General features: G+C 43.3%; 2 long non-coding RNA genes and 1 pseudogene across 2 annotated transcripts; 1 reads left to right on the top strand and 2 right to left on the bottom strand.

Moving 5' to 3' along the window:
- Positions 1–22,434, bottom strand: part of LOC122940392 — a 718,635-nt pseudogene that overhangs the window by 23,142 nt on the left and 673,059 nt on the right.
- Positions 3,051–10,478, bottom strand: LOC122940486. The gene is made up of 3 exons (XR_006390311.1): positions 10,348–10,478; positions 3,348–3,491; positions 3,051–3,218 (listed from the first exon to the last, which is right to left on the bottom strand). It is a non-coding gene; the product is annotated as an uncharacterized LOC122940486 (long non-coding RNA).
- LOC122940485 lies at positions 11,549–15,940 on the top strand. Its single transcript, XR_006390310.1, has 3 exons — positions 11,549–11,987; positions 14,155–14,199; positions 15,771–15,940. It is a non-coding gene; the product is annotated as an uncharacterized LOC122940485 (long non-coding RNA).

Below are 22,434 nucleotides of genomic sequence, written 5' to 3'. Positions count from 1 at the left end.
CCTTCTCCTGCGAAAAATACCAGGGAGTTACAGAACCTACCGATTGTAGTAACTAATACCCATATTAAATATCTGGGGATAAAAATAGGTAAAACACCCGACACTCTATATACTTTGAACTACCCCCCCTTATTTAAAAAAATTACCACAGAACTCAAATCCTGGGCGAACTTACCTATTTCGTTCCTGGGTAGGTGCTCATTGGTAAAGATGATGAGCTTTAGCAAGCTACTATACCCTATGCAGACACTTCCAATATTATTGAAGCACAAGGATATCCAAAGTTTTCAAAAAACCTTTTGATTGTTTCTCTGGCAATCAAAAAGATGCAGGATATCCCTGAAGACTCTAGTTAGGCCAAAAGATAGGGGAGGAGTGGGGTTCCCTGACATCAGAAACTATAATCTGGCTAGTCTATTCAGGCACAGTTTAGATTGGGTGCACGGTACATCCCATTATTCAAACATACAGGTTGAGAAAGAGATGGCAAGACCTTGGTCTTTAAATGCACTGTTACATACCAAACTCTCACAGTTACCTTTTGAGATAAAAAGTAGTGTTATGTTCAGAGATACAATCGCCGCATTGAAGGCTGTGAGAAAGAAATGTAACCTCCCTTTCCTGGTGTCCAAACGCATGTCCCTGTGGGGTCATCCAGGGTTTGAGGCCCTTTCCATCAATGCCCAATTTTCCCAATGGATCACTAAAGGGATTAACTATGTTGAGCACCTTTGGAATCGAGAGACGAAGCAGATACTTGCGTTTGGGGATCTAAGGGTGAAATATCAGTTACCGGAGTCACACTTTTTGGCATATCAGCAGATAAGAGCATTGCTAACATCTAGACTTAACTCGCGAATTTACAGCGAACAATTTTGATTCATTTTTGCTCACCAAAGAAACAAAGAAGGATTTAGCCACAATTTATAGCTCCTTGAGAGATATTGACACGAAATTAAGGGATCCATCACTGTTTAGGGCATGGCTCAGATTTTTTCCCGAATCTGATGGTACCGGATCAACTTCTGGATGGGTGGACTCTCATAAGGAAGGTAGTGAGTAGTGAAATATGGAGAGAAACATATTTCAAGTTAATTCATAGGGCGATATATGGATTTTATAAGCCAAAAACAGATGTTATGATCCCAGCAGATAGACTGACACACTGTCCGAAATGTAAACTTTCAAACACTGATGTCACTCACGGGCTATGGGTTTGCGATGAGGTTAGTTCCTTCTGGAAAGCCGTCATAGAGATGATAAAGGCTAAATGGAATATGAGGATACAGTTGGATCCAGAATTGTTGCTATTTCATGTTGGACGCTCGACGGAGTCTTTCAAAATACTGCATGCTCTACATGTATTGCTCCTGGCTTCTAAGAGATGTTTACTTAACCATTGGCTGCAACCTAAGGTACCTGGAGTGGAGGAAATAGTGCAACAAACCATCAATTGCATGATTTTAGAACTGATTGAGGCAGAGCAATCTAAGACGAAGCTGACGTCTCCCTTTTTTAGGAAGTGGAGATTCTTTATGGAAGGGTTAATGTCCGATAGGGAGATAATAGGGTATGTAACTCCATCTATCCACACCGAATGGTACCTAAAGTTAGACTCGGCAGAACCCTGGTTTCAGATACACAAAAAACATATGCCAGCTTAATAGTTTGATGAGAAGTAGGAAGGGAGGAGAGACTAGGAGATGGGATAGCATCAGATAAAGGTTTTTGAACAATGGCATTGTCGAGAATAGGTTCTTCTGTCACTGAATACCAAAATAACTGCTTATTTGAGATGAAATGTTTGGGGTGTTGGGAGGGTGGGGGTGGGGGTGGGGGGGGGGGGATAAGGGGAGAAAAGAGAAAAATAGGAAATAACAATGAAAAGCATTTCATGTGTAGATTCGTTTGAACAACATATTGTACAGTGAAGATATTGGAAAATGAGACATGTTTTTCAACCAGATGTGTATTGGATTGTGATTCTTCTGAATATTCTGTAATGTCACATTTATCTTTCAATAAAGAGAAGTTTAAAAAAAAACTAACTAACCATTTGCATGTTTATGATCAGGATCGATCCTTGGTGTTGGACCGGTGATAAATGAAAGAGACGATCTTGGCTTTATGGACCATGGGGCTCTTTGGAAAGAACAATGGAGATTGGTACTTGAATTGGGGAGGATTAGTGGAAGATTAATGGCCCCAGGAACTAATTATTTATGCTACAAGAGATCGGGATAAGGAACTTTTATCCAATTAGCAGTTGTTGTCGGTGTAACTTGTGTAGATCTATGGTTACATATAATAATGATGGAATCTGTGTGTAAAACACTGAAGTCTACGTACAGCGACACACTGCGGGAAACTGGAATTACAATATGAATTATTCCTTTGTTCTCTGAGGTTTAAAGGACGGTGTCCAGGACTTAGAACAGAGCGCTGCCTTTTAAAGTAATTTACTTCCATTTGCCTCTTGTGCCATAATCTGCCGACATTTTACATTGATTTCAATGAGGTCTTGCTGATCTTCAGATTTCCATCAGAGATTTTAAGCCAAAACCAGGTGAGACTCTAAACACAGAACAGGTACAGAGTTTCCCCTATACCTTATGTCTGTGGAGGCTCAAATCCTGGTTTTGGCTCACAATCACTGATGGAAATCACTGACAAAACACTGATGTGTGAATGAGGCTTAAATGAAAGACTCTTCCGAGGAAGAAGTTGCTTCAAGAAGTTTTGTGTTGTGGCCAATTTCCAACAGTAGGAAACACATCCAGTGACTGAATTCATCCCTTACATACAGATAATGAGAGGACATGTGTATTTAGTCATGTCTATTACCTGCTGATGTGAGGGGCCGGTGATCCTCCATCATGACGTCCGTGTACAGATCTTTGTGTCCTTCTAAATACTCCCACTCTTCCATGGAGAAATAGATGGTGACATCCTGACACCTTATAGGAACCTGACAACACAATGATACAGTCATCAACCAGATCCCTTCATAGCGTTCCTGTATAATGTCCCAGCAGTGTCACCTCTCCAGTCAGCAGCTCAATCATCTTGTTGGCGAGTTCTAGGATCTTCTCTCTATTGATTTCCTCATGTATCAGGGGGTGAGGTGGAGGCTCCATGATTGGGCTCAGGGTTCTTCCCCATCCTTCAGACACGGGGGCCTGATAGCGCTCACTAGACGTCTTCACTACTGTGTAGTCCTGGTTATGGAGAGACACAGTAATAACTATCACTCCATACATCTCCAGAGTCCCTCACCTCTCCAGTCATGTCCATCTGTTAGTAACATAGATAAGATGATGTAATGTGACATCATCAGAATCCCTCACCTCTCCAGTAAGCCGGAAGAGAATCTCTAGGGTGAGATGTATTATCCTCTCCGCCATCTTGTCCCTGTCCATTCTTGTCGGGTCAATCAGGAGAAGGATCTTGTATAGAAGATCTCCACTGAGCAGATCCTATATTGTAGGAACCTGAATGGAAAGAAGATGAAACGATGTAAAATCCTACAAAATCTCATGTAAAATACAATAACTGGAGATAAGAGGAGACATCGGAGGAGATAATAAAGTGTAGATGTTGTGTTCTCTCTATTTATATGGATTGAAACGTGTGTGAGGTCAAGGCAGTTTCATGATATGTCATAAAATCCAATATATATAAAATACAAAACATAAGTTGATCAACAAGTCATAAAACTGGGAATAAAAAAAATTAGCCCTTTTACACATGTAGTGTAAAAGGGCTAATGTGGTCTTCATTCCGGGGTGTTGGTTCGCTCTGCAGGTCTGTCTGCATCTTATTCTATGTTTTTTTTTATTCCCAGTTTTATGACTTGTTTATCAATTATGTTTAGTATTTTCTATAGATTGGATTTTATAATTTAGATCATTTGTAGGTTTCATTTGTTGGTATATAGAAAAACTGAATAAACCGCAGGGTGTGCATTGTGAATGACTAGAATACTACAAAAACAGCCTGACACGGTCCGGCCCAGGTTCTGGTATCAGCACAGCTCCGGATAAGGAGCGATTGGTCCCTCATTTTTATACTATTGCAACCACTGAGGAAGAAAACGTACAGTTTGGAAATGCGTCTGGTGTAACTGTGGTATTAATCCATCGAGTGTAATTGCGGCACCAACCTATTGAGAGGAATAAACGTATCCTTCATACCATTCCGGACACTGAAGCAGCAGAAGTCGGCGTTCCCTCTTCCTCAGGTGTTGCAGCCTCTGGTGTGTATATGTAATGACAGATCGTGTGACACTTAGATTGCACACAGGTGACATCATCTCACTAATTATGTGACTTCTGAAGGTAATTGGTGGCACCAGAGCTTTTTATGGGCTTCCTAACCAAGGGGGTGAATACATACGCACATGGCAAGTTTCTGTTTTCTATTTCTAAACAATAGTTTTATTTATATAGTTTTCTCCTTTCACTTCCCCGACTGAGACTATTGTGTTCTGATCCATCACATAAAAGTCAGATTAACAAAACACTGAACTGTAATGTAACAAACTGCGGAAAAGTCAGGGGGGTGAATACTTTTGCAAGGCACGGTATATTATACACTGATATAAAAGGCTTCTCACACACAGCAGCGCCAACCCCAAGATGAAGGCAGCAGCTGAAACGCGCGTCGGGGAGGACACATCCCCTACAGACGTCTGTCACATCGGTTGGTGATTTTACTATTGTTTATTTCAGTCACTTTACTTGTGGATTTCCTTTCGCCGTTCTATGATTTCTGTCTCGTCAGCGCCTCACACTGGAGACCTGCGCACTTCTTCTCCGTTATTAGTCATTCTCTATTTATTCATATCTTTTTGGTGCCGTTATATCAGATTTATCATCTACGAGCAGAATTACCGGCTTCACACCGCCCCCCCCCCCCCAAAAAAAACAGTGTCGCCCACAGGGCCCCCCAAAACAGTGTCGCCCACAGGGCCCCCCAAAACAGTGTCGCCCACAGGGCCCCCCAAAACAGTGTCGCCCACAGGGCCCCCCAAAACAGTGTCGCCCACAGGGCCCCCCAAAACAGTGTCGCCCACAGGGCCCCCCAAAACAGTGTCGCCCACAGGGCCCCCCAAAACAGTGTCGCCCACAGGGCCCCCCAAAACAGTGTCGCCCACAGGGCCCCCCAAAACAGTGTCGCCCACAGGGCCCCCCAAAACAGTGTCGCCCACAGGGCCCCCCAAAACAGTGTCGCCCACAGGGCCCCCCAAAACAGTGTCGCCCACAGGGCCCCCCAAAACAGTGTCGCCCACAGGGCCCCCCAAAACAGTGTCGCCCACAGGGCCCCCCAAAACAGTGTCGCCCACAGGGCCCCCCAAAACAGTGTCGCCCACAGGGCCCCCCAAAACAGTGTCGCCCACAGCGCCCCCCAAAACAGTGTCGCCCACAGCGCCCCCCAAAACAGTGTCGCCCACAGCGCCCCCCAAAACAGTGTCGCCCACAGCGCCCCCCAAAACAGTGTCGCCCACAGCGCCCCCCAAAACAGTGTCGCCCACAGCGCCCCCCAAAACAGTGTCGCCCACAGCGCCCCCCAAAACAGTGTCAGCCACAGCGCCCCCCAAAACAGTGTCAGCCACAGCGCCCCCCAAAACAGTGTCAGCCACAGCGCCCCCCAAAACAGTGTCAGCCCCCAACAGTGTCGCCCCGCCCCCAAAACAGTGTCAGCCACAGCGCCCCCCAAAACAGTGTCAGCCACAGCGCCCCCCAAAACAGTGTCAGCCACAGCGCCCCTGGGGTACCTCAGGGGTCAGTATTGGGCCCTATAATATATTTATTAATGATCTTGTAGAAGGCTTGCACAGTAAAATATCATTTTTCGCAGATGACACTAAACTGTAAATTAAATTAACACTGAAGAGGACAGTATACTGCTGCAGAGGGATCTGGATAGATTGGAGGCTTGGGCAGAGAAGTGGCAGGTGAGGTTTAACACTGACAAATGTAAGGTTTTGCACATGGGAAGGAATAATGCAAGTCACCCGTACATACTAAAAGGTAAAACACTCGGTAACACTGACATGGTTAATAAACAGCAAACTAAGCTGCAAAAACCAGTGTCAGGCAGCTGCTGCCAAGGCCAATAAGATAATGGGTTGCATCAGAAGGGGCATAGATGCCCGTGATAAGAACATAGGCCTACCACTTTACAAGTCACTAGTCAGACCACACATGGAGTACTGTGTACAGTTCTGGGCTCCTGTGAACAAGGCAGACATAGCAGAGCTGGAGAGGGTCCAGAGGAGGGCAACTAAAGTAATAACTACAATGGGGCAACTACAGTACTCTGAAAGATTATCAAAATTAGGGTTATTCACTTTAGAAAAAAGACGACTGAGGGGAGATGTAATTACTATGTATAAATATATCCGGGGACAGTACAGAGATCTCTCCCATCAGCTATTTATCCCCAGGACTGTGACTGTGATGAGGGGACATCCTCTGCATCTGGAGGAAAGAAGGTTTGTACACAAACATAGAAGAGGATTCCTTACAGTAAGAGCAGTGAGACTATGGAACTGTCTGCCTGTAGAGGTGGTGATGGGGAGTACAATAAAAGAGTTCAGGAGGGGCCTGGATGTATTTCTGGAGTGTAATAATATTACAGGCTATAGCTACTAGAGAGGGGTCGTTGATCCAGGGAGTTATTCTGATTGCCTGATGGGAGTCGGGAAGGAATTTTTATTCCACTAAAGTGAGGAAAATTGGCTTCTACCTCACAGATTTTTTTTTGCCTTCCTCTGGATCAACTTGCAGGATGACAGGCCGAACTGGATGGACAAATGTCTTTTTTCGGCCTTATGTACTATGTTAAAACACCCGCAGCGCCCCCAAAACAGTGACATCCGCAGCGCCCCCCCCCCCATAACGGTGACATCCGCAGCGCCCCCCCATAACGGTGACATCCGCAGCGCCCCCCCATAACGGTGACATCCGCAGCGCCCCCCCATAACGGTGACATCCACGGTGTTAAATGAATTTAGCCACTGATCTCACACTGCCACCATACAGAGGGTGATGCCCCACATCATATACATTTTAGTTCAGCCCGGCCCAAATTCTTTTAACCCTTTAAAAACACCAGTTACTTATTGAAATCAGTGTCCGTCTGTCCACTTTTCTGCCAGTTCTTGTGCCCAGAACCTGTTTTGACTGAACTCCCCAGCATATGGTGCGGGCACCACCCTCTGTATGTCACCAGTGTGAGATCAGTGCCCGAGTTCATTTCAGTATTTAAATCACACTTTTCTGCCCATTTTGTGTCTTTTTATGTTTTGGTTGTTCCAATCCCCTGCTCCAGTCCACGTCTCTGAGATCTCCTGGATATGTCTTCTATATAACGCCCCCTGCTCCAGTCCACGTCTCTGAGATCTCCTGGATATGTCTTCTATATAACGCCCCTTCCTCCAGTCCATGTCTCTGAGATCTCCTGGATATGTCTTCTATATAACGCCCCCTGCTCCAGTCCACGTCTCTGAGGTCTCCTGGATATGTCTTCTATATAACGTCTTCTGCTCCAGTCCACGTCTCTGAGATCTCCTCGATATGTCTTCTATATAACGTCCTCTGCTCCAGTCCACGTCTCTGAGATCTCCTGGATATGTCTTCTATATAACGCCCCCTGCTCCAGTCCACGTCTCTGAGATCTCCTGGATATTTCTTCTATATAACGTCCCCTGCTCCAGTCCACGTCTCTGAGAACTCCTGGATATGTCTTCTATATAACGCCCCCTGCTCCAGTCCACGTCTCTGAGATCTCCTGGATATGTCTTCTATATAACGTCCCCTGCTCCAGTCCACGTCTCTGAGATCTCCTGGATATGTCTTCTATATACCGCCCTCAGTTCTTTGAGATCTCATGGATATGTCTTCTATGTAACGCCCCGTGTTCCAGTCCACATCACTGAGATATCCTGGATATGTCTTCTATATAAAGCCCCCTGCTCCAGTCCACGTCTCTCAGATCTCCTGGATATGTCTTCTATGCAACGCCCCCTGTTCCAGTCCAAGTTTCTGAGATCTCCTGGATATTTCTTCCATATAATGCCCCCTGCTCCAGTCCACGTCTCTGAGGTCTCCTGGATAGGTCTATATATTGCCCCCTCCTCCAGTTTGCATCTCTGAGAACTAATGGATATATCTTCTGTATAATGCCCCTTTTTCAAGTCCACGTCTCAGAGATATCCTGGTTATGTCCTCTATATAACCTCCCCTGATCCAGTCCACGTCCCTGAGATCTTCTAGATATGTCTTCTGTATAAGGCTCCTTTTTCCAGTCCACGTGTCTGAGATCTCCTGGATATGTCTTCTATATAACCTCCTCTGCTCCAGTCCACGTCTCTGAGATCTCCTGGATATGTGTTCTGAATGAACCCCCATTTTCATTCGACGTCTCTGAGATCTTCTGGCTATGTTTTCTATATAACGCCCCCTGCTCCAGTCTACGTCTTAGAGATCTCCTGGATATGTCTTCTGTATAAGGCACCTTTTTCCAGTCCACGTCTCGAGATATCCTGGTTATGTCTTCTATATAACACCCCCTGTTCCAGTCCACGTCTCTGAGATCTCCTGGTTATGTCTTCTATGTAACACCCCCTGTTCCAGTAAACACCTCTCAGATCTCCTGGATATGTCTCCTATGAAACCTCTCCTGCCAGGGCTCCAGATGGCGACCAAAATGGTGACAAGACTTTGTAGTGTACTTCCGTGGTGCTTCTGGCTGTGCCTCCACACTTTTATGCGGTGCGGAGGCACAGCCAGAAGCACCACGGAAGCACACTGTAGCACTCATAGCCCGGATCCTGGACCCATTGAAGCGTGCAGCCCGCATCCTGGACCCATTCACTTCAGCATGCGCTACTTTTTTGTGGTGCGGGCAGTCGGATGCGGATCGCGAACCCCATTCAAGTGAATGGGTCTGCGATCCTCATGCAGCTGCCACATGGTCTGTGTCCGTGCATTGCGGACTGCTATTTGCGGTTCAAAGCACAGGCACGGGGCCCTTACATTCGTGGGCATGAGCCCACTGTGTGTTTTTGCATACTTTTATATGTACTTTCTTTTATTTGGATCTTGAGTATTATTTAATTTTATCTTTATCATTTTTTACTTTTATTAAACTTGTCTGCAGATGTGGATGACGCACTTATGGGGATATCTGTGGAGGGCACATATATAGCATGAGATGCTATTTATGTGTCCTCCGCAGATATCCCCCATAAGTGCGTCATCCGCAGATATCCCCCATAAGTGCGTCATCCGCAGATATCCCCCATAAGTGCGTCATCCGCAGATATCCCCCATAAGTGCGTCATCCGCAGATATCCCCCATAAGTGCGTCATCCGCAGATATCCCCCCATAAGTGCGTCATCCGCAGATATCCCCCATAAGTGCGTCATCCGCAGATATCCCCCATAAGTGCGTCATCCGCAGATATCCCCCCATAAGTGCGTCATCCGCAGATATCCCCCCATAAGTGCGTCATCCGCAGATATCCCCCCATAAGTGCGTCATCCGCAGATATCCCCCCATAAGTGCGTCATCCGCAGATATCCCCCCATAAGTGCGTCATCCGCAGATATCCCCCCATAAGTGCGTCATCCGCAGATATCCCCCCATAAGTGCGTCATCCGCAGATATCCCCCCATAAGTGCGTCATCCGCAGATATCCCCCCATAAGTGCGTCATCCGCAGATATCCCCCCATAAGTGCGTCATCCGCAGATATCCCCCCATAGTGCGTCATCCGCAGATATCCCCCATAAGTGCCTTCTAGTAAGTAAAGAAATGTATTAGTGGGGGGAAGGGAGGAGGCTGTGCACACACCGGGGGCAGCTCCTACCTTTCTGCTGCAGGACATTTCGCTCCAAGTCTCCTGAGCGGCAGCCTCTTCACCACTCCACCACTCCTCACATGGCCGGCAGTGGCAGCCGAACTACAGCGCCGCTGCCCGCCCTTCTGCTGCTGTGCGCAGCGTCACATCTCACCCTCCGTCATGCGCCTCCTGCCCCGCCTGCCTGCTTCATTTATAAAGTGGAAGGAGCAGACAGACGGGGCAGGAGGCGCATGACGGACATTTTGCAAGCAGCTTGAGCGGCGCGATATGGCTGCGCACCCGCCAGCCCGCACCAAAGAGCCACATTGAAGGTTCTAGAGAGCCGCACTTTGCCGACCACTGGTCTGGGCTAAATAACTGAAGGAAATAACTGACCAAATAACTGCAGTGTGAACTTGGCCTTAAGGGCGGATGGAGCTGTGTATCTCTGTGGCTGTGGAGCCTTATATGTGTGGATGTGACGAGTGTTCCACTTACCTGGGGGCAGGCGTGTCCTCCTCTGACAACCCTTCACTATGGAGCCTCCTGGGCTGTAATTTCTACCACCAGGCAGTAGTCGGGCTCCAGGCTGTGCTGCAGGAGAAGGTACAGGACCTGTGATGATGTCATAACCATGTGATGAGGTGTGGGAGGAGTCAGGCTGTGCTGCAGGAGAAGGTACAGGACCTGTGTTGATGTCATGACCATGTGATGAGGTGTGGGAGGAGTCAGGCTGTGCTGCAGGAGAAGGTACAGGACCTGTGAAGATGTCATGACCATGTGATCAGGTGTGGGCGGGGTCAGGCTGTGCTGCAGGAGAAGGTACAGGACCTGTGATGGTATCATGACCATGTGATCAGGTGTGGGAGGAGTCATGGAGATCACATGACCAGGTTTATCTGCTCTGTGTGAGAGACTCTGCTGGGCTGTGTGGAATTCCAGTCTGTATGTAGCAGAGCTGTAAGCCTGTAATGTTTGTATAGATGAGCTGTATCCGTGTAATGTCTGTGTAGTTGATCTGTATGTGCATACAACCAAGCTGTCTATGTGTAATATGCCTCTGAAGACTTCTATCAGTGTGTGCAGCAGAGCTGTGTATGTGTAATGTTCAGTTACTACAGCAGAGTCTTTGTCATGTCCATGTAGCAGAGCTGTGTATGTGTAATGTTCAGTTACTACAGCTGAGTCTCTGTCATGTCCATGTAGCAGTGCTGTGTATGTGTAATGTTCAGTGACTACAGCGGAGTCTTTGTCATGTCCATGTAGCAGAGCTGTGTATGTGTAATGTTCAGTTACTACAGCGGAGTCTTTGTCATGTCCATGTAGCAGAGCTGTGTATGTGTAATGTTCAGTTACTACAGCGGAGTCTTTGTCATGTCCATGTAGCAGAGCTGTGTATGTGTAATGTTCAGTTACTACAGCGGAGTCTTTGTCATGTCCATGTAGCAGAGCTGTGTATGTGTAATGTTCAGTTACTACAGCGGAGTCTTTGTCATGTCCATGTAGCAGAGCTGTGTATGTGTAATGTTCAGTTACTACAGCGGAGTCTCTGTCATGTCCATGTAGCAGAGCTGAGAGGAGGAAAAGGTATGAAATAATGATGTCATACGCTCCAATTCACAAAATAGAATAAATCATCACTCAAAATAGAATTTAAGCAAATATCTTTATTTATTTAGTTGGGTAATTAAAGGCCGCAATGCTTATTACTTAACCAATTAATTATAATCTGGTTAATCCAATTTATTCTCAAATATAAATAAGTAAATATTTAAACCAATAAACCATATAACACTCAGTCCACTCAGAGAGTGACTTAACCCCACAACGCCACATAAAAACAAGTGGCCCAATAAACATTGCAAGCCTTTAATAAAAACCATTATCAATTATGTTCTGCAAATCTGAAATGAATATATCACATCCAATATCAGAAAGCTGATCATCCTTTTCTTGGTAAAGTCCTCTAACGAATCCTTCTAATTCAACATGTCTGTAATTGCCATGACCAATTTCCTTCAAATAAATCTCCATTTTTTTATTAATTCTTTTCCTAATTGTTTCCAGAAAGGATAACTCAGAATTGAACCAAGAAAATTTTGGGATGATGTCAGAAAATACGAGTACAACACCATCAAGTAAGTAGCATATTTTACATAACAATTCTTTTAATTCATAAATTAACAAATGCGTTTTGATTTTTCCAAATCAAACGAGCCAATATGTAAAATAAACAGGTCAGGTTTCGACATTTTTGAATATATAAGGCTGACATTCTTGAAGATATCAGAAATTTTAAGGTCAGCAAAGGAAAACCAGTTTATGGAAAATTCTGCTGAATAACCTAAATTAACAGTAGAATGTCTAAAAGCAGATCTTCTCTCAGCCAATTGAATCAGTTCATCACCAAAAATCCATACAACTTTTGAAGGTCCTATATCAATAATGGGGGATTTGAGATTTTATTGTCTGCAGCAATCTCGCTTAATCTTAGAGCAGCAAAGAAAGCTATAGAAAATGCTGCAGAAAATAAATTGGTTTCATATTCCGAAGAACAAACTAATACTAAATTACATATGACCTTTTGTAACAATTCAATAGATAAAGGGCTGGTCTTAACATTGTGGACTGACTTTCTTTTGATACCTTTAATCATTTGTTTAATGATAAAATTATTCAGAATAGAGCTTTCGCCTTTTAATTTAAAGAAAAAAGAAATGCCCGATAATTTTTTAGAAATAGAATCGGCTTGTAAACCGTTGTTGTAAAGATATATAATAAATTTGATAAAATTCCCTAAATTAAAATCAATGTAAGAAATTTTTTGAGATATGCAGAAAAGCTTCCAATCCAACCATGCGGCAGAATATGCTGCCCATGTATTCTTGGCTAATGAACCAAAAATAAGTTCATTAGTTAATCCTCTGATATCTCCCAAAGATGAGTTGGACAAGGAATTCCCATTCGGGAAGCTCGAGGTGTCATTAAGAAGAATTCCTTGAAGCGCTGTCGGGACAAATAATCAGCAATATAATTAGTTTTCCCAGAAATAAATCTAGCTTTTATCCAAATGTTAAATTTTAGACATTGAAAAACTATCTTACGCAATAATGAAGAAACTAACGGAGACTTTGAAGTTAAACAGTTTATGGAAAAAACTACTCCCATATTGTCCGACCTTAGCAGAATTCTCTTATTCTGAAACACTGAGGACCAAATTGTTAGAGAAACTAGAACTGGAAATAATTCTAGAAAAACCAAATTTTTTGAGTACTTGTTATTAGTAATCCAATTTAAAGGCCAACGTTCGGCAGACCAAAAGTTGTCAAAATAAGCACCATATCCAATAGCACCAGACGCATCTGTATAAAGAGACAAGGTGTCTGAGCCAACAAACTCTTCCTGCCAAATGGTGTGACCGTTAAATTCACATAAAAATTGCAACCAAACTGAAATGTCATCCTTTAGTTGTTTGGTGATGCGAATATGGGATTGAGGTGAGGACTTACCTGATGTGGCAGCATACAATCTTTTAGAAAAGACCCTTCCCATGGGAATCACACGAGAAATAAAATTAAGAGAACCTAAAAGAGACTGAAGTTGTTTAAGCGTAATTTTTTCTTTTCCGGATATGCGAGTTAATTGTTGAACAGTATTCTGGATTTTTTCCATTGGTATGTTAAATTCCATTGTTACTGTATTTATATCTATGCCCAAAAACTTGAGATTCGTAGTAGGATAGACAGTTTTATCTACAGCTAATGGAATGCAGAAATATTTAGCTATACCAATGAATCTATTCAGAAGATTCATACAATCATCCGAATCTACACGACCTATAAATAAAAAGTCATCGAGATAATGTAGTAAAAATCCACTACCTGAGTGAATATCCATAACCCAGTGTAGAAAAGTTGAAAACGCCTCAAAATAAAAGCAAGATAGGGTGAATCCCATGGGAAGGGCCATATCATAAAAGAATTTATCGAGAAAATAAAAACCCAAAGAATTATAACCGATGGGGTTTATAGGTAGTAGTCTGAAAGCAGATTTAATGTCAGCTTTGGCAAGAAGAGAATTGCGGCCTGCTTTTTGTAAAAAAGACAAAGCTTGATCAAATGAGGAGTATTTCACACTGGCTTTATTTTTTTCCATCTCATCGTTTAAGGAACTGAATTTAGGATAAGATAAATTGTGAATAAGACGAAAAGAATTTGGTTCTTTTTTAGGAACTAAAGCTAAAGGAGATATACGAAAATTCAGATTCAATTTTTTCTTTAACAATGTCAATATTTTGTTTTACAGATAACGCATTTTCAACTAGAATGCAACCTGGACCCAGAAATTCAGGTATGAAAAACCCATTGGTAAAACTGTCAATTAATAAATTAGCCATCTGAATGTTTGGGTAATGACCTAGCCACTGAATTATTATTGGCAAATTCAGCGGAGTCACCTTGTTTAAACGATTGAATTTCCTTGTTAGAAATTGGGAAGTGAATACCTTGTTTTTTAAAACATTTTGAGGCTGAATGAGAACCGGCACAGAAAGAACACTCGTGTCGGTATTTGCAATTATGTTGCCATCTGCAATGCGACTCGTTAAATGCGAAACAGATACCTTTTTTGACGTTAATGAAATTGGGTTGACGAAAAAGATTGTTTTTGTTAGGGAGCATTAAATTCAACCAAAGCCCGACATCTTTACTACCCCAATTTAGATTCGGATATACTGCAAGTTTCTGACGAAAGGATTCGTCATACAGACACCAACCCATTCCGCCAAAATTTCTATATGCCTCCAAAATAGTATCTACATGGTAAAATAAACCAGTACAAAGACTAGGAAATTTTTCACCCAAAACTGCTGCGTATATATTAAATGCTTGCAGCCAGTTAAAAAGGATTTCTGGTGTAATTTTCTATTTTCTTCAGAATCTGATTTTTTGTCTTTCAATAATTCACTTTTTAAATTCTCACTAGATGAAGGAAGAAGAGAAAAAATTTCAACATATTCTTTTCTCCAAATTTTTTCTTTCACGCTCAAGGGTAAATGAAACCCTAATGGAGAAATTTGACACGCCAGAACTTCTTTAACAGATGTCTCTTTTATACCTGAGTTAATTCAAGCTCAGGAATTACTGCCATTTCAGGGTTAATATTGGACATTTTAGGTACATTAGTGAACGGTTGAATGGTTGAATTAGCAGCAGTCAGACTATTAAGGGTATTAACTTGACTGACATCTGCTAATCCAGACCAAACATTTTTTGGTGATTCATCCTTTTTAGATAGGTAAAGTAAAAATTCATCAAACAACTGAATCTTCAATTTAGAAGAATCAATGTCAAGTGAATTAATCTCTTGATTAATAGTGCCCTGCGGTTTGCAGTCACTTAAAAAGTTATAATTCAGCTCACCAGAAGCAGATGATGTAGGAGGATGATCAACTGTTGAAGCAGGTGATGGCTCCTGAGTGACAGTTGAATGCTGTTGAAAATGACGCCGTTGAATTTTCCTGCTGGCTCGGCTTGAAGATAAGTTGGTTTTCTTGGTCTTAGAAGGAGGCGCATATTGTGAAGGGGAATATGCCCTCTTGTCTCTCCGCTGACGTTTTTTAATCGGCGAGCGGGTCTCAGGTTTTTCGCGCATGCGCAAAAAATTATCGCAGGGAGGATCGATCAGTTCGGCGCTCGCGCCAGGTACTGCGCAGCAGACGGGATTAGAAGATAAAAGAAGCTCTTCTTGCTGGTCCGGTCCTTGCTGTAAGCACTTCCTCAGCCATTCTTCTCCCCCTTGGCTTTCTGCTCTGAAAATAAGTTGTTTCAACAGATCTTCCATGACACAGATGAACGCAGGTCTGTCTCTTGAAAAATACTTACGTGAATGAGCCAAAATCGTTATTTTCTGTTCTTTTATAGGTTCTCAAACTGGCAGTTAAAGTGATCTCCAATCAAATTTGAAGATATCAGCGCAAGCACCCACAGCATCTGGGTTAACCCATTCTTCACATAGGTAAGTAAATAATATAATCAACATATTAACTGTAATGTTAGGTGCCATGTCATCATGGCTCACCACACTGAAATTATCAGTATGGTTCGCTCCATTATTTGGGGTTGTGGGACAGAGACGACGTAATAGAAGTGAAGAAGTCCTGCTGTGTATGTGTAATGTTCAGTTACTACAGCGGAGTCTCTGTCATGTCCATGTAGCAGAGCTGAGAGGAGGAAAAGGTATGAAATAATTATTTGGGGTTGTGGGACAGAGACGACGTAATAGAAGTGAAGAAGTCCTGCTGTGAGGAGGTGAGAGCAGACATGAAGCTGCTTCTCTGTAGGCCATGAAGTCTTCCTTGGGTGGGATTTCTTCCGGCTTCGTTCTGGACTCTGGAAGCCTCAGCTTTTCGGTTTGGTTTGTGTCGGGGCCGGGGATGGATTTGTTGGGTTCTGCTCTGTGTGAGACGCAGGGGTGAGAGCTTGTGGTGTTCTAGAAGACAGCGGCTGCATCATGAAGAGAAGATATGACCTGCACTGATGACCTGGCCACCTACTTCAGAGACAAGATCGGTTACATCCGGCAGGAAATAATTTCCCAGTCCCAACCAGTTTCGATCCTCCTCCCTCCCACACTTCCATGTGCTCTCTCTCCTCTGACGCTATAACAGATGAAGAAGTCTTTAGGCTTCTCTCTGCTTCTCGACCCCCCACCAGTAGCAGTGATCCTATCCCCTCACACCTTCTCCAGTCCCTCTCCCCGGCTCTCATTACTACAATATATAACCTCTCTCTCTCTCGCTTCCCATCCTCTTTTGTTATAACCCCACTACTAAAAAAAACATCGTGACCCGACCTGTGCCACTCACTACCAACCTGTTTCCAACCTCCACTTCATTTCTAAACTTCTGGAACATCTCTTTTACTCTCTTCTACCTTTTCAATCTGCCTTTCCCTCTCTCCACTCTACAGATTTTGAGAAAACAAAAAGTAAGGATGAGGGGAAGGTACAAAAGGCGCCAAAACCGAGCAAAAATGCACTAGAAAATGTCAAGAATTTGGTATCCTGGTGCTATAGTACTAGCATATTATACATATAGTTAAAAAACTTGTTTTTAATATTGAAAACTTATTTAAAAAAACTTTTTTGAGAGAAAACTAGTTTGAGACCGATAGACAGGTGAAGTAAAATGAGGTCCCTGCTGTGGTTTACACAGAAGGTTGAAGGCAAAGGTTAAAGGTTAAAAACAAGGAATAAAATGGATGAGAAAACATCCAGTGAGGCACTTACTTCACTGGGGGGTCGTCAGCAGGATAAGCATAAAACACCTGTGACGATTCCCCCTGGCCAGGATCGTGTGTAGAGTTTCAGTGAATGATGGCAGCAAGGCAGTGTGCGTCTGATCAAATCACCTTTATTAGAAGATATGTGGCTCAACGCGTTTCGGGGATCAAGATTTCCCCTTCAGACTCAGACTCTAGTTACCACCACTGTCGGCGCCTACTTTCAGACACTCGGGGGATTTCCTATCCAGATCCTTGAGTGTTTAAATAAAATTCCTCCTTTTTTTTCCTTTCTCTTCCCATTTGCATCGATGGATCGAGGGGGCCCCGTCCCCCACCGGACCATAGGAGTACGGCAGACGCAGGGTGGGACTACCTCCATTCGGACGTGACGAACATAATCCAGAGAGTTACGAGAGAAGTGAAGATTATCCTCTTCACCCAAGATGGCGAGAAACTTAAGAATACCCCAAGAGGAACCTGGGCCGAAACAGAGGGCCCCCCCTTTAAGAACAATAACAATAATCCAGCAGCAGCCCCAAAAAACAAATCCAACATCCTAAAACAAATCAAAGACTTCATCCGTAACAAGATTAACGGGTATTTTCTCTCCATCTACCTAACCCTAAATATAATACCTAGGGGCCTCAGACAATCTCTAAAACCTTCCTTTTTGGATGACAAACTTTTTGTAAAAAACTGGTTGAAAACCAGTGATGAATACTCATTTAACCTCATGAAACTACTCACCCACAAACGCAAACAAATATGCAAAGACCAAACCCTTCTCCTGAAAAATTTATTGCTTTCTAGATCAATTGAACAACACCCCCCAATGAGAAATAAAAGAGAATACCTTAAGCATTATGAATATGAAGTTGTCAGAGATAAATGTAGAAAATTACTTAGAGACCTTATAGATTATACGGAAAATAATATCATAAGTTGGGAACGCACTAGACCACGCCCCCTACTTAATACACATAGATACCAAAACCACCAACAAAAATGCCCAACAGAAACCTCACCTTTTATAATAGTAGAAATAAAATAAGGCCACTAACCACATTTATCAACCCTGGGCCTCATCCCAAGTCAATAACAACCCTCCCCCTGACAAGACAGGCACCATTAAGAATAACCAAACAAGGATCCAACCATCCTGTCCGACCATAACACTAGCCACACCACACAATGAAACCACCTCCGCAAGCCAATCCGGAGCCACCCTCACTGAGGTCTTCAACACCCCACTGGAAGATCGGCGCACGTCCACAGACACCCCACCTAATGATACCACAGCCCAAATACTGTCCGACCCCGAGTCTAGTTTCTCCACCCACTCTGTCAGTTATTCAGAACCTGATTAATTCCTAACCTTACCAACCAATCTCACTGAGGATGCTTTTTTAGACAGGGTTCCCCCGACTATCAGGACACCTAATCCGACGCCACCGCCCAGACAAGTCCTGTCAAGCCTTTTGTCACTAAGCCCCTTCCTCCAGCCACTAAAATCACCACCCCCCAAGATCCCCTCAACACCACAGACGCTAAAGATCACGCACTTTTACACTCCCCTGTCAAGTATGCGAAAAAAGCGGCTAAACCCAGACACCGAGGATGCAGAGGAGGTAGAAAGAGACACTCCGTGTTTCAAAAAACTCAAGTGCAAAAAATTATAAAATCCACCCTTGACCCAACCACCCTTGAGAAACAACTAGGCATCTTCAACTTATCTAAACATAAACTCAACCCCCAAGAAATAGAAATTCGGGGAAAAGGCTTATCCTTTTGCCCCACTAACAATCCCGACCCTTTTGAGCTGCTTGTGGACCTAAACCAATTAGTGAGAAAACTCACCCTCCACAGACATTTCTCTCTGAAAGAACGGACACCCCACCACACTCCACCACCTCCATCCCCCAGCCCGACACCTATCAAACCCAGCCCCCCCACATTCCCAAATCCCTGACCTCGTTCCCTCTAACATCAGACCCAAATCCACTTTCTACCCTTTAGAAAGCAAAGGCCCACACATCGAAACCTTCTTCAATATGGTTATTACGGACTTTAAACTGAACCTTAATGGCCCCAATCCGAAACCCACCAGCAACCTCACTCGGGAACAGAAAAAAGCCATCAAAACTCTAACCGGAAATAAGGATATAGTTATAAAAAACGCAGATAAGGGAGGGGGAATTGTGGTAATGGACAGCAAATACTACACCGCCGAGTCCCTGTGTATACTATCAGACAAGACCTACTACTCACCGTTGAGCGAAGACCCAACACCCCGTTTTACGAAATAACTTTACAATCTCATAGACGAAGGTCACCACCTAGGCATCCTAGATAAGAAAACCAGAACATACCTTAAAATTCCACACCCTGTCACAGCCAAATTCTACTTTCTACCTAAAATCCATAAGTCACTGTCCAACCCTCCCGGACGACCCATTATTTCCGGTATAGGTTCACTCACCACCAACTTGTCCGAATACATAGACGGCATACTACAACAGTATGTAATTCAACTACCATCATACCTAAAAGACACCACCCACCTACTACAAATACTAGAGACCTTCCAATGGAGAGAGAACTTCCACTGGGTCACACTTGATGTGGCAGCCATCTACAGCAACATAACACACTCCCTTGGTTTAGAAGCAATATAGAAATGGGCTAAACTCCGATCCCCGCATGCCCAAGACACAGTGCCACTTCATCCTTAAATCCATAAAATTCATCTTGGAACACAACTACTTCAACTTTCAAGATAAGACCTTTCTCCAGACGAAAGGCACCGCTATGGGGACAAAATTCACCCCTTCATATGCCAACCTATTCATGGGTCATTTCGAAAGCAGTGTAGGCCTCCTCTCGCATACCAAAATCCGCCTTTACAAACGCTATATTGACGATATCATCCTCATCTAGGAAGGACGAAACAGATGACCTTGCATGTTTCCTGAAAGAACTTAACAATAACAACTGGAACCTGTCCTTCACTAATGGAACACAACACTAGGGAAGCGGTCTTCCTAGATCTCAACCTAAATATAGCTAATAACCTTATCACAACCAAAACACACTTCAAACAAGTAGACACAAATAGTTATTTGGACTACAAGAGCTGCCACCACGCCCGTTGGAAAAATAACATCCCCTACAGTCAAATGCGCAGAGTACAAAGAAACAGCTCAGATAAAGAAACACACAACAAATAGAATTTCTGGGAAAGAGATTTTACGAGAAGGGATATCCCAAAAAACTGGTCATAGACTCCAAGAAAAGGATGCTGACAACCGAACGAGACATCAAATATGGAGAATCAAAACCAAAAAAGACAAAAAATACTAATAATTTCCCACTAAATCTTATCACCCGCTATAACTCCCAACACACCGCCATTAGAAAAATACTAACTAAACACTGGCCAATATTACTAAAGGACCCAATCATCGGCCGCACCATCCCTCAAAACCCGATCCTCACATTCCGGAGAGCCAAAACACTGAAACAGAACCTAGCCCCATCCTGCCCCCAATTTTTTATTTTTTTTTATTTTTTTATTACAGTCTTTATCCTGCCCCAAATTTAATGATACCAGAGGGGTGGATTTATTCGGAAAGCCCTCGAATCAAAAAGACCACTCCAGAGTAGGGTCTTTTAAATGCGGCAAAACACGCTGCAAATGCTGTGCCATGATAGCACACAACGTCAGGGAAATTTCCCTCACCAACCTTGAAGAGCCCCTTTCTTTGAGACATGAAATGACCTGTGGCACCACATTTGTCGTCTATCTCCTTTACTGCTCCTGTAACATCTATTACATAGGACGTACCACTCAACCATTACGAGAGCGCATGAACAACCACCGATCTAACATCTCACGTAAAGTAGTTACAGCGTATCACGCCACTTTGCAAACTGCCATGATGGTGACCCCTCCTCACTCCATGTCATCCCTTTGGAGTGGGTCCCTGATTCCTACCAGACATTGTGCCGTAAGGAAATGTTCTGGATTTACAAACTCAATACACTAACTCTGTTCGGACTAAATGAATCTCTAGAATACGTCAATTATTAACTTACCCACCATGTTTTCCGGCCACCCTATCGTCACACTATACATTAACCACCATACAACCAATACCAATAGCTAGTCATCTATCCACACCCCCTCTTCGGATATGAGACCAAAACACGCACACCACTCACCCGCAGTCCCTTTCTCATTGAATATACACCCCTTTTCATCCCAGACTACCTACCCATCCCGCAACTAGAGACCTATACATTTCCTCATCACGCTTCACCTGTCCAACACATCAAATTGTCTAGACAAGCAACCTAAACCATTATGACGCATATATACACATATCCCCCCTTATATACATATATGTAGACCATTTGTGCATATATATGTAGATTCTATGCGATCCTTTCAAGACCTTTTGCACGGCTATATGCGTATTCATCCATTTATAATTTGCTTCTAAGTTTCGTATAATTTTCCCACAATCCTCCCACACACTCTATGCATATTTATATTCTGTATGTGTAATTGTATATAAACAAGTATATATCACTGGCCCCTCTCACGACTGCCCACTATGCGAATTATATATCTATATATACATATGCGCCCGTTTTGTAAACTCACCTTTTTTTACTCACTTATTACATTGTATATGTGTTCTATGGGGGTTAATCACCACCCACCATGTTTAATAACTAACTCCTTCTCATATGTATGCATATACGCTCGTTCTGTTTTTTGTTATTTCACTTCTGTTTTTATCTGTGTATATCCACACACATGTCCGTCACTATAATTGACACACATTCAATCCATATCCCCTCCTCCACACTTTTTTTTTTAATTATTTAAAACTATCCATTTAAAAAAAAAAAATTCAATTATTTATCTATTACATTGTATATGTGTTTTATGGGTGTTAAAACACCATCCACCATGTCTATTAACTATATCTCTCTCGTGTCATGTGTTTTCCATATATACTTATATATATTTTTTTATATTTACTTACATGTGTTTATACATCGATATCCCTTTTGCATCCCATATGTTATGATCCCATATTATTCTTCCCCTTTTTCACTATCCCTCCTTTTTCTGCCCCTTTTTTTTCCTTAGCTAATGCATCCTCTCTCCCTCCAGCAGCACATGTGACCACACACACAGCACTACCCCTCCGTGCTGCCGGCCAGCCACTCTAAGTGCATAATGACCGATAACCCCGCCCCCCGAACATGCGCTCCATTATGCAGTCCACAG

This window comes from Bufo gargarizans, chromosome 6 (assembly GCF_014858855.1).
Source record: "Bufo gargarizans isolate SCDJY-AF-19 chromosome 6, ASM1485885v1, whole genome shotgun sequence".
Lineage (NCBI taxonomy): Eukaryota > Metazoa > Chordata > Amphibia > Anura > Bufonidae > Bufo > Bufo gargarizans.
The sequence above is the reverse complement of the archived record's forward strand: the minus strand, read 5'-3'. Positions and strand labels throughout refer to the sequence as shown.